The sequence below is a fragment of the Salvia splendens genome, chromosome 20 (genome assembly GCF_004379255.2).
Source record: "Salvia splendens isolate huo1 chromosome 20, SspV2, whole genome shotgun sequence".
Classification (NCBI taxonomy): Eukaryota; Viridiplantae; Streptophyta; class Magnoliopsida; order Lamiales; family Lamiaceae; genus Salvia; species Salvia splendens.
In genome coordinates, this window is record NC_056051.1 from 20,287,493 (window position 1) to 20,306,498 (window position 19,006).

Consider the following 19,006-nt stretch of genomic DNA (forward strand, 5'->3'; position numbering starts at 1 on the left):
AGGGCGAAGACAATGACGAAAGCCGAGCTGAGCGACGGTGACGGCGGTGCTGGAGTTTCACGACGGCGTAGCAGTGGACAGCAGATACAGAGGCGGCGGTGAGTGGCGATTGAAGAGTAGGCCCGGTGCTGAGTCACCGTGACCAAGCCGAGAAAGAGGAGGTTGATGGGGTTCAATTCAGATTCTCTATTTTTGCGGCGGACTGAGAGCAGCAGTGGCGAGCGAACTGCACAACCCACGAACCGAACAGCAGCGGCGGTGGGAGAATCGAGCGACGTCGGCGGCGAACAGGCTGACCGACGGGCAGCAGCCGACGACAACCGATCTGGACCGCGACGGCAGAGCTCCTCCACTCCGACAGCGATGATGACCGATCTGGACCACAACGGCAGTGTTCCTCCACTCCGGAGCGACGGAGGAACAACGGCGGATGCCACTACATGAGCAGCAGACAGCAGCAATGTCACGAATGAGGGACAGCAGCAGCGCGAGGAAGGCATTGACGGAGACTCGCCGCAATTCAGATCCGAACGGCGGTGCTTGATGCAGCAGCTCGCGTCGGCGAAGAATAATGGCAGCGGCGGTGCCGAGTTTTGCCGGAGAGAAGATTTTTGAGAGAGATGAGAGACGGAGGGAGAGATCGAGAAGAAGAAGGAGACTTCAAATTGAGTTCACTGTCCACGTAAGTTGAGAAAAAGTGAAGAAGCTTTAGTCCTTGTTTTATCTAAAATTTTGGGCCATATTAATAAAATGGAATATTGGGCCTTATTGATTTAATTCTTTGGGACTAATGCATTACTTAAAATATTTGGGCCTACTATTTTGATAAGGAGTTAGAGTAATGGAAGATTGGGCTGGAGTACTTTAAATCTATGGGTGACTTCACACACGCTTTTCGAGGACAGAATGAAACACAAGTTAAAGCTTTAAACGAACGAGGTGGGCCTTCTTTTTAAATAAGGGCAATGCCCAAAGTATATTTTTATGTGAAAATGATATGAATATTTGTCATGCCGTGTTTTGTTTTATTCTATGGAACCTATCTGATGTGGCTTTTGCCATCAATGGATAATCGAATTCGGGTTTGTCTAGGGAGTGAGTCCCTATTCAGGCTAGTGTACACCTATGGAGATCGTGAGCCGTCTTTTGGGTCGGCAGGTCTAGTGACTTGGAATGTGGCCACGTTCCTTGTCATCAATGGATCAGATATGGGAGATAGCTATGGGAAAATGGTTGATCAACCGAATTTTACAATGGAAAAGATTTTAGTGTCTTGGGCGATTTCTAAAGTTAAAACCCCAAGGTCACTCAATGGTGGCATGATAAATACTTTTATAAAATGTTTTCGGCATGAGTCCACTGAGTGCATCAAGTACTCAGCCCTGCATTTCTTTTTAAAAATGTGCAGGTTGAGCGTGACGGGTGCGGTGGGTGTTGAACAAGACCGTTGAAGAAATTTAAGTGTGTAGAATGTGCCATGTCTTCACACGTGGCATATTCCTTCTCTCAAATGCTTCCGCTAAGTAGTTGTCCTTCTTTTGAGTTCTTGTATCACTAAGATAATATTCATTTCTTTGAGTTGTTGATTGTTGAGATACTCTGATTTTATTCGAGCTATTCCCATTTATTTCGAGCTATGGTCGATTTGTGTTGGATTTCCCCTTTCTTCCTCGCTTCTTTAACCCTCCCCTAGTCGCGATCAACCGTGTTTTCTATCCTTAGAAAATGCGGGCGTGACAAAGTGGTATCAGAGCAATTTTTCTTTCCGCTCTGGACCCGAGAGTCTTTTTCAGGCTTAGTCTTGACTTGTTTCGCTAGACTAAAATAATAGTGATAATAATAATAATGATAATAATAATTATGCATTGAAGGCTCAATATCCCGCTTCGCCACGCTCAATCAAGAAAGAGGTAATTTATTTTATGAAATTTTTTTTTTTAAGAAAGTTTTCTGGAAATGAGATGAGAAGAGCTATGGTTATGAAAATAAAGTATGTTTTACAATGGGATAGAGGAGCTATGGTATATATATATGTGTGTGTGTGTTTTGCGAGAAGATGAAAATCTATGGTGATAGAAAGATGTATGTTATGCAATGGGGTGATTATCTTTTAGGGAAAAAAAATTGATCAATGGAAATACTGTGTTTATGAATTATTCGAAATTTTTGAGTTTCGAGAAAAATAGTTTTAACTTTTTCATTTGGAAAATTGAGCTATGGAAGTGTGATGATATTATGTTATGATGTGCAAAGTATGATGCGTTATTCTATGGAGTGTTTTATACGATGGATGAAAGTTGATGCGAAAGTATATTTTAGTTTTGAGTCAAAACTTTTACTTTAAAAGTGAGATGTGGAAATTTTAGGAAAGTGTGAAAGAGTTTGAAGAAAGCTTTTGTGTCAAAATTTTATGAATGTAAATGTGAAGTGCGAAAGTGTTTTGCTATGGGATGTGAAAATGTTGTGTGTTTATCTTGTAGTATGAATGACGTTAATTGTGGTAGATGTTGAGATGTGAGATGATGAAGTATGTTGCGAACATAGAGTGCTTATGTTGTAGGCTAGATTGAATACGCGCGAACCGTAGTTTTAAGTTGAGATAATCTATCACTTTCCCGAGTGACGAAAACGAACGAGAATCTGAAAATTTGGGGTGAACCCCTAATTTGTCAAGGCACGACGAGGCAAGGAGATCGAGAGTGCGAATGGAGGCCGATGGACCATGAGACTTTGTCTTGAAATTGCGTGAAACTTTGGAGCAAGCTAGGTGCGAACCATTTTTATCTCTGGTAGGATAGTTACTATTTCCTATAGTTTTCACTAAACGATAAGATCAAAAAGAATACGAAGAAAATTTCAAGAAGAGGAAGATCACGAAGACAAAATGAAGTGTCAAACCCGAAAGTGGGTACAAGACAAGATGATGGAGAAATATTCGAAGGACGTAAGCAAATTTCGGGATGAAATTTTTGTTAAGTTGGGTAGATTGTAACACCCGACTTTTTTTGTTTATTCTCGAAAGGACGTTGTTACGCATCTGAAAATTTTTCGCCTTTATTTATTTATCGAAAGAAGTATTTCACTTTTAGAACCCAATTGTTATGAGTCCAAAATACATTTTTATTTCTTCCTTTTGAGCCCAATTTTGGAAAAGCCCTACATAAGACCATACCTGATATGCTTCTTCCCAAATCTTTTGTTCAAATCTGTTTCCTTAGAAATAGGAAGCAATCAAAAAACAATTTCAACCATGTATATATATTCACCCCACACGTCACCCAGTAAAAAAAGAGAGAGAAGAAACCTAGATAGTTAGAAAGGAGAGAAGCGGGCGGCGCCGATTGCCGCTGAGGTAGTAGGGCGAAGACGATGACGAAAGCCGAGCTGAGCGACGGTGACGGCGGTGCTGGAGTTTCACGACGGCGTAGCAGCGGACAGCAGATACAGAGGCGGCGGTGAGTGGCGATTGACGAGTAGGCCCGGTGTTGAGTCACCGTGACCAAGCCGAGAAAGAGGAGGTTGATGGGGTTCAATTCAGATTCTCTATTTTTGCGGCGGACTGAGAGCAGCAGCAGCGAGCGGACTGCGCAACCCACGAACCGAACAGCAGCGGCGGTGGGAGAATCGAGCGACGTCGGCGGCGAACAGGCTGACCGACGGGCAGCAGCCGACGACAACCGATCTGGACTGCGACGGCAGAGCTCCTCCACTCCGACAGCGATGATGACCGATCTGGACCACAACGGCAGTGTTCCTCCACTCCGGAGCGACGGAGGAACAACGGCGGATGCCACTACATGAGCAGCAGACAGCAGCAATGTCACGAAGGAGGGACAGCAGCAGCGCGAGGAAGGCATTGACGGAGACTCGCCGCAATTCAGATCCGAACGGCGGTGCTTGATGCAGCAGCTCGCGTCGGCGAAGAATAATGGCAGCGGCGGTGCCGAGTTTTGCCGGAGAGAAGATTTTTTAGAGAGATGAGAGACGGAGGGAGAGATCGAGAAGAAGAAGGGGACTTCAAATTGAGTTCACTGTCCACGTAAGTTGAGAAAAAGTGAAGAAGCTTTAGTCTTTGTTTTATCTAAATTTTTGGGCCATATTAATAAAATGGAATATTGGGCCTTATTGATTTAATTCTTTGGGCCTAATGCATTACTTAAAATATTTGGGCCTACTATTTTGATAAGGAGTTAGAGTAATGGAAGATTGGGCCGGAGTACTTTAAATCTATGGGTGACTTCACACACGCTTTTCGAGGACAGAATGAAACACAAGTTAAAGCTTTAAACGAACGAGGTGGGCTTTCTTTTTAAATAAGAGCAATGCCCAAAGTATATTTTTATGTGAAAATGATATGAATATTTGTCATGCCGTGTTTTGTTTTATTCTATGGAACCTATCTGATGTGGCTTTTGCCATCAATGGATAATCGAATTCGGGTTTGTCTAGGGAGTGAGTCCCTATTCAGGCTAGTGTACACCTATGGAGATCGTGAGCCGTCTTTTGGGTCGGCAGGTCTAGTGACTTGGAATGTGGCCACGTTCCTTGTCATCAATGGATCAGATATGGGAGATAGCTATGGGAAAATGGTTGATCAACCGAATTTTACAATGGAAAAGATTTTAGTGTCTTGGGTGATTTCTAAAGTTAAAACCCCAAGGTCACTCAATGGTGGCATGATAAATACTTTTATAAATGTTTTCGGCATGAGTCCACTGAGTGCATCAAGTACTCAGCCCTGCATTTCTTTTTAAAAATGTGCAGGTTGAGCGTGACGGGTGCGGTGGGTGTTGAGCAAGACCGTTGAAGAAATTTAAGTGTGTAGAATGTGCCATGTCTTCACACGTGGCATATTCCTTCTCTCAAATGCTTCCGCTAAGTAGTTGTCCTTCTTTTGAGTTCTTGTATCACTAAGATAATATTCATTTCTTTGAGTTGTTGATTGTTGAGATACTCTGATTTTATTCGAGCTATTCCCATTTGTTTCGAGCTATGGTCGATTTGTGTTGGATTTCCCCTTTCTTCCCCGCTTCTTTAACCCTCCCCTAGTCGCGATCAACCGTGTTTTCTATCTTTAGAAAATGCGGGCGTGACACTATGGTGATATAGATCGGGAATGGGAAGACTATGGCAGAGACCTTAACATGTAAGGCCTGTCTGGAATCATCAACCACCTCCACTGTCCAATCCTCATGGATAAGGATCCAAATATGGCCACTTTCATTGGCTCCCGCAAACCGAAGGCCCTGGAAGTTCCTCCCTAAAGCTGGCGGTAGCCTCTGTGGTTCAATAACTGCTGCAAACAAAATCTTGTGTTCCCGAATCTGGTATCTCAGATGTCCCTTCGTGCGGCCATTCGCCACACCCTGCGCGTTCCACACTAGGAACTGGCTCGTCATAGGGAAATAAATCAGGTTGTGAACGAGGTAGAAACCCTCGTTTTATTCATCGGTGCCTTAATCATAGGGCGAGGATCCCCATCGCTGGCGATCTCCATCGGTGAGCTGCCATTTCTAGCAGCCTCAATCCGTACCCCCTTTGCCCTTCTAGCGTCGTGGATAATCTGTGCGTCCACTGTCCCATCATGCAGAACCATAGCCATAGACGACTCTGTCTCGGGATCCTCATCTTCCAAAATGTCAAAACTGTTGTTGTGAGCTCCTAGTCCCATATAAGCCTTTGGATCAGTAAATCGGCCTCCTCTGTATGTGGGAGAGAGAGGTCTCGATCTGCTCTGTAAATCCCCCCCATCACTCTCAAACTCAGATCCCTCGGTTTCTATCATTGCACGACCCTCTACCTTCGCTAGCCTCCTTAGTCTTCTTTTCTCTCTGTATCTAGCTGTGCTCTCTGGACTTCTCTTCTTCTTTCTCTTGCCCCTTTCAGAAGGGTGCTGGTCCAGCATGCCCGAGTTTGGGGAAAAGCTAGGCTCTCGAATCTGTAGGCTGGTACCATGGTTGTTGTCTTTTTTGCTTGCTACTACTCTGTATTCATACCTTGGTTCCTGAGAGCCCTTATTCTGTTCCTGTGCCGCCGATTCCCTCACATATGTGCCTTTCTTACCCACACGGGTCCATCCTGATCCCGCTTCTGTCTGGCCATCTGACTGGTTTCCCCGGGGCTGACCCCGTTGCTCTTATCTCCTCTCATTCTGCTTCTGTGGGGCTGGTCTGGAGAAGTCTTTCTTTGGTGGTGTCGGTTTCTTCCCAAAGGCATAGCAATGCTCCTCTAAATGACCCACATGTTTGCAGGCTGGGCAGTATTGTGGGATCTTATCCCACCTCACTTGTAAAGTCACATCCTTTTCCCTAATCCGAAGCATGTACTTCTCTGGAGCAGGCTTCGAAATATCTATCTCAATGCAAATGCGTGTATATGACAAACGTGCTCGTGTGGAAGTGTTATGATCAATCTGAATAGGCTCACCAAATAATTTACCAATAGAGAATAACATGGATTCTTCAAACAAATGGATGGGTAATGCATGCAATTACACCAAACAACAGCAATGGGAGTTTCAAAGTAGAGGTCAAAATCAGGGGACCACTTAAACATTCTCATCGGATGGTGCTCAACAAACCAAGTGTTATTATTGCTAGCCCCACATAAAATTTTCACATAGTCATCAATCTCAGATAAGGTAATGAGGATATGCTTAGCATTAATGAAATTCCAACTCGGCGTACCTTTCAATTTGAAGTTTGATAGGGCTTTGCGAATCAAGTGGGGGCCTGGGATGGAGTGTGAGAACTTCCCGATCAGCGCGAGTCCCATGCGACCTGCAAGCTCATCATTATCAGATTTCGGGATATTTAGGCAGGGGATCCCGTCTTCCGAACTCATTGAACCCCTTTGTTTGATGCGTGAAGCATCAAGGATTTTCGGGCCAGGGGCGGTATAACTGCCTCGCAAGATTTCGGCCATGGATTTTCTGGGCTGGGCCGATTCCAAGGAAGGCTTCAGAGTTGTGGGGACTGGCGTTGGGGGGGTCATTAGGCTCGGAGTCTTGCATTGAGGTATCAAAATTGGTTGGTTCTGAGAGTATCAAGCTCTTGGTTTGGGGAAAGGTAATGGCTAAGTTGGATTGTGGTGGAGCGAGAGGGTTTGAGGCTGGGGGAGGTAGCGATCTTCTAGTTTTGAAGGCTAAGGGGAGAGGCTGTTGTGTATAAGGGGTGGGTCGGTGTTTGGTTAGTAAAGGTTATTGGTTTAGGTGTTTTCGGGAACTGTTATATGTGTGGGAAGTGTTGGTCTCGGGATCTGCCACAAACATGGAATGTAGGATATTTGTGAAGGTATTAGGGTTCATTTGGATGGAGACCACGTCTTTTCCATGATTCACTGTCTACTCGGTTTTATTATGGGGAGCACCGGCATCTCGAGCTTTGAAAAGCCCCTCATCTTCTTCAATTAATTGCATGGGGCTGATTTGAAGAGATTGAGCTTCAATTTTGTCAAAATTGACGTCGTCCTCCAACATAGTAGCAAAACCCGGCCGCCCTTCCTTATTCCGGTTGAAAAAGCCAACCAAATTCGACATTCGACCAGTCTCCTCGGATGCAGTAACTTCTTCACATTCTGCCAAACATTTTTCAATGCAATTCGTGGAGAGAATCAGAGCATTATGAGCGTCACTCCTCACAATCTCGCCGGACCGAGAGTCCGCCCCAGCTGCGGTCATAGTTGCTGCCACTGTCAACCAACCAGGAGCAGATCCCTCTAACTGTCAGCCACCATCCCTACCGCCATCCCTACCATCCCCTTCTTCCCCACTGCACAGATCCGCCATCAGGTATGGCGGAACGTTAGCGGCCGCCTACTTGCTGCCCAAGAAACCCTAGCCGCCAACTTGCTACACAAGAAACCCTAGCCGGCACTAGCCTAGGGAAGCCGTGCCCAGCCACCTCCGCCCAAAATTCCGACATAGAACAGAAGAAGATCGAAGACCAGAAAAGACCGGACAGGCCAACGCCGGTGACGGCGAAACCGAAACCTCAAGAAAACTAAGAACCCTAAAAGGCGCTGCCACTACAGTCGAACCGCAAGCCACCTCCAAAACCGACACAACACCCTTATAACTCCGTCTCCCACACCGCCGAGGAAAACAGCCTAGAGAAGATGGACGACTCAACACCTATCGACCGGAGAAGACGACGGCGACACGAAAAAGAAAAACGACGAGAAAACCTAAACTAGACGATGGAAACACAAATAAACGGTTGATCAGACGCAAAACGAGAAACAAATCTAACTACGGACTCAGAATTGAAAACAAACGGACCGAAAATGGCGAAATCTCCATGGAAGAAACAAAAACCTAGTCCACTTTTCTTTATATGATTATTCGATCAAGTTAATGTCGACACTTTTGTTAAATGTAAGCGGCATGAGAAGAGGAATGGTTGCCCTGATGAGAAAGGTGAGCTTAAATGGGAGCTTCGTGTTAGAGTATGCGTAGATAAGATTTTTTTGTTGTTGTTTAGTAGAAAATAAATTATCTAGATTTGAGTAATTAGATAACAATGGTTTAACTTGGATAAATTGACGGGTTATATAAATATAGCTAAAGTTATATTGAGATAGATCTTTATTTTATATTGGGCTTTGAATTAAGCTTAGAGCATCAGCAATGGCGGATGTCCCGCCATTAGGCACGGATCGACGGATGCAGACGTCCGCCGCGGATGTGAGGTATCATCGGCCTTCCGACGATGTCCGTCGGGACGTCCGCCATTGCGGTGCCCCGACAGACGTCCCAAATTTTGATTTTTTAAAAAAATTTTAAACTCTATATGTATGGCTCGTTGAACTTCATTTCATTTGCACCACTTGTTTTAACGAGTTTCTCTCACTCTCTCTCTACGTTTCTATTGGTATATTATCCAAAATGGCTAGTGGTGGTGGTAGTGGTAGTGGTGCGGGTGGTATAGGTCGGGATGCTGGTCACATATGCTGGCAAATTAACGAAGCGGTGCAGGCCTATACGTCTTGGGAGATAAATCGCCCAATACAAGCTGTACCTCGCTCCATCCATCGTCGAGCTATAGTACCCCGAGACCACATCGCTGCACACCGTCGATTGTATGAGGACTACTTCGCTCCGGAGCCGCGGTATGGGGATAACATGTTCCGGCGACGTTTTAGGATGCATCGTCCGCTATTTATGCGTATCCTGAGCGCTTTAGAGCGTCGATACGAGTATTTCAGGATTAGGGAGGATGCGGTTGGTAAACCCGATCACATGCCCATACAGAAGTGCACTGCTGCAATCATCCAGTTTGTATACGGAGGCGCGGCCGACATATTTGACGAGTACCTCCACATCGGCGAGTCGACTGCCCGCGAATGTCTGCAGTATTTTTGTGAGGGCGTTAGGGAGATACTCGGGGATAGGTATCTTCGGAAGCCTACCCCCGAGGACTGCCAGGCTCTGATGGATATGCACGGGAGTCAGCACGAGTTTCCGGGAATGTTGGGCAGCATAGATTGTATCCATTGGGAGTGGAAGAACTGCCCCACCGCCTGAAAAGGGGTGTACCCTACCGGCTTCAAAGGCAAGAATCCCACGATAATCCTCGAAGCGGTAGCTGACTACCGGCTGTGGATTTGGCATACGTATTTTGGAGTAGCCGGGTCGAACAACGACATCAACGTCCTCCAGTCGTCGCCCCTTTTCAACGAGCAGTGCATGGGCGTTGGTTCGACCGTCAGTTTCGTCGCCAACGGCAACCAGCACAGTATGGGCTACTATTTAGCGGATGGGATATACCCCATGTGGCCTGTCTTTGTGAAGACGATCAGATGCCCAACATATCCAATGAAGATCTACTTTGCGCAACGTTAGGAGGCGACGCGCAAGGATGTGGAGCGGGCATTTGGTGTGCTTCAGGCTCGATGGGCGGCAGTGAAGGGTCCATCACGGTTGTGGTATATTGACAACATCGTTGATGTCATGTACGCATGTATTATCATGCACAACATGATTGTCGAAGATGAAGGTCCAATATTGACTGATTGGACCAATGATGATGTTGATGCTGCCTGTCAAAGCCACGGCGCGGCCACCGCCAATGCACGTATTGGAATACCCCATGGAGAGGCCGATCGGGTCCGTGCATTTGCCGACATGCGCCAAAAAGATGCCCATATTCGACTCCAGAACGATATAATTGAAGAGCTAAGGACGCGGAGGGGTGCACGTTGATTTTTTTAATGTAATTTGTTCTGATTTTTTTGTTGAACTGTACTTTTTTATTTTTTTTATTTAATGAAATTATCATTGCATTTTCTCCGTCCGTATTCGTGTCAAAAATTTAATTCCGTAAATTATTTAATTTAGTGAATTTATGAATTTTTATTATTGTGGATGTCCGCCGGGATGTCCTTGGAGATGTCCGCCATTGTGCAGTGGGATGTCCTTATGACGTGGCAATGCAGTGGGATGTTCTTATGACGTGACAGGAGGTGTTTTTGGGAAGTCCGTCGGGACATTCGTACCATTGCTAACGCTCTTATATAAAATATCAAACAATTAAAAATATCCATTTAGAGTTCTCTATCTTAGGCCATCCGCAACGCGTCTCGTTGCCATCTCTATCTCGTCTCGGCAAGACGAGACGGCGTTGCAGCCCCGCGTCTCGTCTCGGTCTCGGTGAGCGTCTCGTCCCAGCGAGACGGTTGGCGCGCCCACTCGCCGGCCCGCGAGTGGGCGTCGTCACGATGACGTAATAAATCATTTTTTGTTAAAAAAAATTGATTTTAATAATAAAAAAATTAAAAAACGGTCATATGACCGTTCAACGGTTATTTTTTTATTTTTTATTCTATAAATACTCCTCTTTCATTCTCATTATACACACAAACACACATCTATTCTTCTCAAATCATCTCTATTTCCTCTCCAATTTTCATCACAAAATGTCCGGCGAAGAAAACTCTGGCGGCTCCGGCGACTTTGACATAAACGCGTTTGGCGACTGGGGGGCATGTGCAATGTCTTGGGTGGTTCCGGTTCCGGTTCGTCGATGCCGGGCACCCAAGGCTCTTCGACGCCGACGTCGTACCAACCACCCCATTTTGATGTTGATGCATATGCTTGTCCCTTCGCCCCGAGGTATTCGCAGGGATTATCCCAAATTATGCAGGATTATCCGGATGAACCCAATCCGGAAGGAGGACGAGGCGGTGGAAGCTCTAGGGCTCGCGCATTCGACGTCGTGGAGGAAGAGGAGGAGGCGGCCGAGGAGGAGGAGGATGTAGGTCGTCATCCATATAGCCGCAAGGACACGATGGCTCTGTACAACGCCTGAGTCAGCGTCTCGTACGATCCCATCGTCGGGAATCAACAAACCCGGAAGTGTTTTTGGGAAAAAGTCACCGACGCCTACAACGAGATTAAGTCAAAGGGGGTCCCGCCGCCGCACATTGAAGTTGCTCTGCAGTCATTTTGACCGAGTCGACAAAGAAGTCAAAAAAATTTGCGGGATCTACAAGAATGAAGCGGCGAATTACCAAAGCGGAGCCAGTGTAGCCGACATTCTGAGAGCGGCTTTGCGAGTCTTTTTTTATGACAATGGCAAAGAATTCAAACATGTCGATGTTTGGGAGGTGGTCAGAGACGAGGAAATGTGGGCTGGTGGTGTCCAGTCCAGCACAGGCTCGACCTCGAAACGCACGAAGCACACGGCGGGTGGCCAATACTCGTCTAGTGAGGGCGGTTCAAGCAGCGCCGCACAAGAGTTTGCCTCGCAGGAGGTTGAGGGCACGGTCACCGATGCAGGGGGGTCCTCCCGTGGGCGCCGTCGGCCGCAAGGGACCGAGGTGACGAAGGCGACTAGAGGGAGGAGGGGCCGAGGCGAATCAAGCCAGGCGGGCTCGGGCTCGAACACCCTATTGTCCATGTACTTGACCGCCACGATAGCGGACACTTCCCGCATGACGCCTCCACAATATCAAGCCCATCTTGCCGGAATTGAGTATATGGCAAGACAAACTGGTATTCCGCCTCCAGGTAGCTTGAGTGCACCGCCACCGCCTTCGAGGGATGATTCGCCGACGGAGTAGTTTTTTTTAATTTCTATAAAATTGTATTTTAAATTATGTAATTTTTATTTTTTTAGGATTTTAATTATGTGTTTTTTTTATTTTTAAAAATTTTAAGTTGTATTTTTATTTTATTTAATGAAGTGTGTTTTTTATTAATTGAATTTGTTGGAAATAAAAATAAAAAATGAAATTGAATGAATAGTTAAGGAATAGGATGGTTAAGAGATTGAGGGTTGCATGTGTTGTCTCTTAGTTAAGAGATTGGATGAAAAGTACAGTGGGGCCCATGAATAATGAAGAGATGAGACGGATAAGAGACGAATAAGAGACAGCGTTGCGGATGGCCTTAGTATTAGTAGTGTCTCGTAATTCTAGTCTCATGCATAACGCAGCTTTATCCAATCCTATCAAAAATAGTTTGGTTTGCATTTATATTCATATTTGTTTACTAATATTCTAGCATATATTTAATATTTTTATGGCACTAAGAGAATATCAGAATATTGATAATCCCACTTTTTCTTGAATTAAATTTAGTTTATATAATGTGCATGATTTGAAACTGTTTTCGTATTAAATCAGGTGCAGTTTGTGGCGAATTTGTTTAGTTATAAAATTAATATTGTGGATAAAGTACTATGAAATAAATGTTCTCTACCTTTCCAGCAATTTCTCTTTGATATTTATCAAGCGGTTGTAGATTAACACTAAATTGACACTCCTACTACGCAACATTTATGTATTTGATAGTTAAGTTTTTTTGTTTCAACGAACATAATCAATTTTCATTTGTTACGAACCTTTTTTCCCAATTACATAATTGTATTTTAAAAAATCAAACTACCGTATCAACAATACACAAACTCGATATATAATCATATAGTTAATGTAAATTCAATAAACCCATATTGATACAATTACTTAAAAATATTTTATGGGTAAGTTATGATTAAATCTCACCACTCCATAATTAATAATTAATGTTAATATAACATCTATAAAAGACAAACACATTAGACGAGGCACAAATCAGTAGTGGTGTTTTCCATTGCTTGTTGGAGTACATATTAATTAATGGGGTCATGGCAATTACTAGTATACAACAACCATCCTATCTTTTTTGCTTTCTATATGCAGTTAATATGTTACAAATATTCCTTAAAAAAATGTTACAAATATTGGGCTTTATTGGCAATAATTAGTTAGGTCACTCACACTAATAATTAAAAATATAGTAGTGCTACTTAATGTATTAATAAACATGCAAAACCAATTTTAGCACCACCAACCACATAACAGATTTAACCTTATTTTTCTAATAGTTTCGCCTTATTTTTCTAATAGAAGCAGCCTATCATAATCTTTGAGCTGACACGCATAAAAAACCTTTATAATACTTTACCAACCAAACCTTGTTAAATATGTATATTATCTCACAGATTATTGCAATGGGGGCTATTTTATTATAACATAAAATTCCACCATCACAATGCTATAAGACGCAATTTAAGATTTTCACACATCTTTTAGTTTATTAGTCACAAAAGGAATACCTAACTGACTAGGGAGAAAAAACAATATTCATTTGCATTCATTAAGGAAAAGGTAAATAATAGAAATTCTACACGGATTTTAAAATGTTTTTTTGAGGTATTCTTAAATCATAGGTGGACTTAGATCACATCATAACTTTTTAACCTGAACTGGTTTTGATTAAGTTACGTAAACAAATATCAATATTTAACTATATTGATGTTTATTTCCGTCATTTTTAGTTATATAGGTAATCCACTCCATGTTTCCATCCAGCTGCAATATAATGTTTCACTTCGCTATTTTGGTAGCTACGTAGTTAAAAAAGCTCATTTACATTTTTTTTCATTTTAAACCATATTTCATATAATAGCGAGACTCTTTAAATGAGTACTCTTTCCGTTCCTTTATAGTTGATGCAATTTTTTTAGCACGAAATTTAAGAAGTGAATGTTTAGTATGTTAATTGAGTAGGTAATAAAGTAAACACAGTAAAAAAGAGAAAAATAAAATAAAATAAAAAAGTGAATAAAATAGAAAGAATGAAGCAAAAGAAAAAAAATGAGTTAATTATTACCATATATAAGAATAACTCAACTATAAAAAAATTCTAAAATAAAAAACAAGTGAACTATTATGAAGAAAAGGATGGAGTACTATTATTGAGTATTATACAGAGAGTTGGTCATTCATTTTTCTAAAGCAAATAGGATTTAGTCCTTTTTTGTGTTAGAGACTTATAGCGTAAAACCCATTTGTAACAATCAGACCCAATAAAAAATAAGACCCATTAAATATTCACAGGCCCAATATTGAGCCCAAATCAATTAATCATAGCCTGCAAATAAAAGTATAGTATTTAAATGAATTTTGTTTTCCGCCTTTCCACAGAATTTTGGCACCGCCAAGTTGCGCGGCAATAACTTCCGGATGGTTATTCCAACCATTACACTAAGGCACATTTGGTTATCAGAATTTTATCGGAAAGTAATTTGATTCCATAAATTTTAAATTCTTGTGTTTATTTCGGTTTTTAATCAAACTGGGAAAGTAATCAGAATCCCGAGAACAAGGAAAGTTAGTACAACTTTCCAAGATTCTGAATCCTAACTTTTGTCAGGTATTCTTTTTCTCAGTTTTAGGATTCTTACATAATAATATTATTATTATTATTATTATTATTTACAATGTATTAAAAATGATATAGAATTATAAATCACACGGAGTACTACTTAATTTCGGTATAAATAACTATAATTAAAATTATCATAATTTTAGCTATATTATTATAATATATATTTTTAATTATCATAATAATAATTAATAATTTGTTAAATAATTAAATATAAATACATAATATGAATTATATAATAATAAATAATTATTATTATTTTATAAATTAATAATTAATCAATAAAGTCGTAGTGAAATTCAAATTATAAAATTTATTCAATTATAATATTAGTAAATATTATAATTATAATTACAATAATCATATTTATTATTATATCATTTATGATTATAGTACTCCATGTAATTATAATTGTAATTATATTATTATATATTATGATATATAATCCATATTTAAACTAATAATAAATAAAAATATAATTAATATCATTTTAATTAATAATTTATTTAAAATTTTATATTATTATTCTTTTTTATAAATAAAAATAATAATAAGTAGGAGTATATTTTTAGTTTGGTGTTCAAATCTAATATAAAATTTAAAATTTTGATGTTTTCTCCAAACACAGGAAAGTAAAATTATTAGGAATCATATTCCGGAGATTCATTTTCTCAGGAATCATTTTTCTTGCCAACTTTACTTTCCCGTCAACCAAACATGGCCTTAACTCAAACTCATTTTAGGGTAAATTCCACACTAATATTGATTTTACTCCAACCATTTAAACTAAACTCAAACTAAAAAGAATATTCTCCAATCAATTACTTTTTATATTTTCAATCACATCTATATATTTTATCTAAATTACACACTAACCCCATAGCAATTTGTCGATAACTTTTAAATTAAATTATATTAAATAACATAATAAAACTTATTAATTAATATGACTATATATAAAATTTATTATTTATTTTAAAAACGTGTAATTTTAATTATTTATCTTTCTGTTTTTTTTTACGTATTTAGCTTATTAATATAACGTTTTAGTTTATTGTATCTTCTTAATCTTATTTTATCTAGGTCACGTATCGTTTTATGCATATTTTATTTTGATTAGGTTGAGTCTTTTTATTTTTAATATTCTTAATCATATTTTAGATTTTTAGTCTTTGCTTTGGACAACTTTATAAAAAAAACGTGTATAAAGAAATGGGCCAGCCCACTAATCAACAATTAAATGGAGTAACATTAATTGAATTATTTTGGTTTTTATTTGTTATCTTCTTCTCCAACCTGCTGTCTGCGTGTGTTTTACTGAAACTACTGTAAGTTTTTTCCATTCCTTTTCTTGTATTTTTATTTCTCTTCCTTCCCTTGTTCATTTGATAAATATAAAATGATTTGGACTTGAATGCAATAAATCAAAATCTAAAATGTGTTTTTGATATAGTTTAAGTGCAAACCTAAAGATATGTATTTTTTCATCAAAAACCTATAATAGGATTGGTTTTGCAGTACGGTTGGAGGTATTTTCCTACTGCATTTTAAGTTTTGCAGTACTGTTGGAGATGCTATTACTCCATCCATCCGCCAACAAATGTTTCATATTGCCATTTTTTAATGTTCACCGTTAAATGTCTCATTATGTGTGTTGTGCTATTACATAACTCGACGCAGAAGAGGTGCATTCAGCTCATGCTTATCTGAATATTCACGTCCACAATCGAGATTATGTAATATCACAACCAGCACGATTATGCAATGGAGAATCCAGAGCTAAAAGGCATTGTGCTACATTCGAGCTTCTTAAGAGATCGAGAATCTGAATCTAATAAACACTACATAAAATTTACTTCATTTAGAGCTGCATCATCACAGTTGACGACAAAATCCAGAAAGATAAATCACAGCATTTTGGTGCAGAAACTTACAGGATAAGTCGACAGCAAAAAAGAGAGTTACCTTAGGATTCTTGATTAATTACATTTCTGCATCACTGGATGGAGACGACTGCGTTTTCATCCCCCTTGCGATGCATCAGCTGCAGGAGACTTCTTCACCAGAGACTTGGGCAGGTCCAGCTCGTCCTGAATACAACGCTGCTGAGGATGGCATAACAGCTGACACATGTTACGGAACAGGGCACGTGTCAGTCCTTGACCGCTCTCAAAGATGTAGCCCTCGAACTCACTGATTCGTTCGAGTGCGTCAACTAGTGTATCATACACCACTTGTGGACAGTTATCCGGTCCGGGTTTGTCGTGGAGGTACATCACATCCAAGGTGAAGAGCTTCAGAGTCGAAGGCAACTGGGATTTTGGCGGCGTGGATGACCTACAGTAGATCAAGATCTGAAACAAGAAAGCCAAAAGGTTATGCATTATGCATAAGCATTGGGCAAAACTGATCCCACAACTACAGCAATCTAAATGCTCTTTCATAAAATAGGCAGACATAGAGTAAGAGGGGAGAGGGGGAGATGGTTGGATTGCTCAATGTCATAAATGTACGAGGATAATGTGAGTTCATGATAGATTGATAGTCACTGACCACACGGAATATCCGATTTTGTGCACGAGATTTTTTAGCTTCGTGAGTTGCTACTTTGAAAAGCTGAGTGAGATCTGCATGGCTGGTGGATGAATCCACTGATAGACCTCGTAGAGCGGAAAGTGCTGCATCAACTTCACTACTGAACTCTTTCCGGAGCTTCACAATGAAGAAACAGGACAAAATCAGGGAATATGATCAATAAGAGTAGAATAAATAACATAATGACTGCGGGTAACAAGCGACAAATAGTGTCATGGAGCAAAAATCATAGCATTCATGCTGGATATTTAGCTACCCAATATCGAGGATGTCTATTCAAATTATAACATCTTGATTGTATATACTACCAGATAACAAAGATTCAAACTCAAGTTACTTCAATATATGTCATGATCCTGCCCTCTTGATTCCAACATTAAAACAAACTAGCACTCTTATATCCAAAATTCCAAATGCATCTTGCAGCAAATTTAATCTTCCATCAACAAAAAAAATTACTACCAGAGTAAAATGTGCCCCGGAACTTTTAACATTTTCAAAACTGATAACAAGTAGAATCCCAACATACAAGGATCACATTCACAACCACTACAAGAAAAGAGGCGTGATTCTCATCAACGTGGCAGCCATGCCACTCAACCACATACACCATATCACAAAATTTTGCACATTCCTATACCAGTGACTTATAAACCAGAATGCATCTGAAAATATCTTATGCGTGGATTAACAAAAGCATTGTGAACATCTCCAGCATATAAAGCTGTGCAGCACACATTCACACGAAATGCACAACTGAAGCAACATTATCTTTTAAATTAGTGATACACATCATACACTCAGTAACAAGCCAAAAACAAATACATACAGCCTTAGCACCAGATAGCAAACACACACAAAAAAAATTCTCAATCCTAAAACCTCTTAGCTCAGAAAAGAATCATAACCGTTGCTCTTCTGTAATTCAGAATAATACGTAATTTATCACCATAACAAAAGTAATCAGGCACTAATTCAAGTGATACGCAGGTTATGCTTCAATGTGAACTCTCACCAACTAAGCTAATAGGTGAAGCTTCCAATTTCCTAGAAACAGAATCAATTTAACCCTAAAATCGACTACAACGCAGTAATTAATGAACTAATTATAACTGAGAAGGGCACAGAAATGGTACCCAATAGGTGGATTTGCCGAGGGCGGAGAATGCGAAACGGTGATCGGGATTGATGGTGAGCTTGGAGTGGACGAATAGCATAATTGCCTGCTTATGGAATCCAATCGGGTGTAGGGGCGACCGTTGGGGCCGTTCAACTTCATCTCCGCCAACGTTTCGCGGCCGATATCAATGCAAAATAGAATGTCCTCGTTTGAGAATCGGACAGCGGGGAGAGTGTATCCGCCACCGCCGTGAACAGCAGGCTGTGGATTTGAGCTCCTGACCTCTGCGACCTCCATTTCTCGCTGGGGTTTCTGATTGATTTCTTGGTTTCTTATTTTAAATTATTGTTATTTGTTCAGATTTTGTTTTTTCATTTTACATTTCGATCAATTATAATTAGACAATGTAACTTTTTGTCAATGTGTAGAGTGTTTCAACATTTTTAAATCAAAGTTCATCACTATTTTGTGTTGATATAAAATCTTTTATATCATTATTTTGTGTTTTATACTCCTACTACATTAACTAATAAAAAGCTAATGGATTTAAAACATACTGTACTACAAAATATACTATTACTAGA

General features: G+C 40.6%; 1 pseudogene; it reads right to left on the reverse strand.

The window, feature by feature from the left end:
• Positions 1–16,539: 16,539 nt before the first annotated feature.
• Positions 16,540–18,754, reverse strand: LOC121781080 (annotated as a pseudogene).
• Positions 18,755–19,006: the final 252 nt, after the last annotated feature.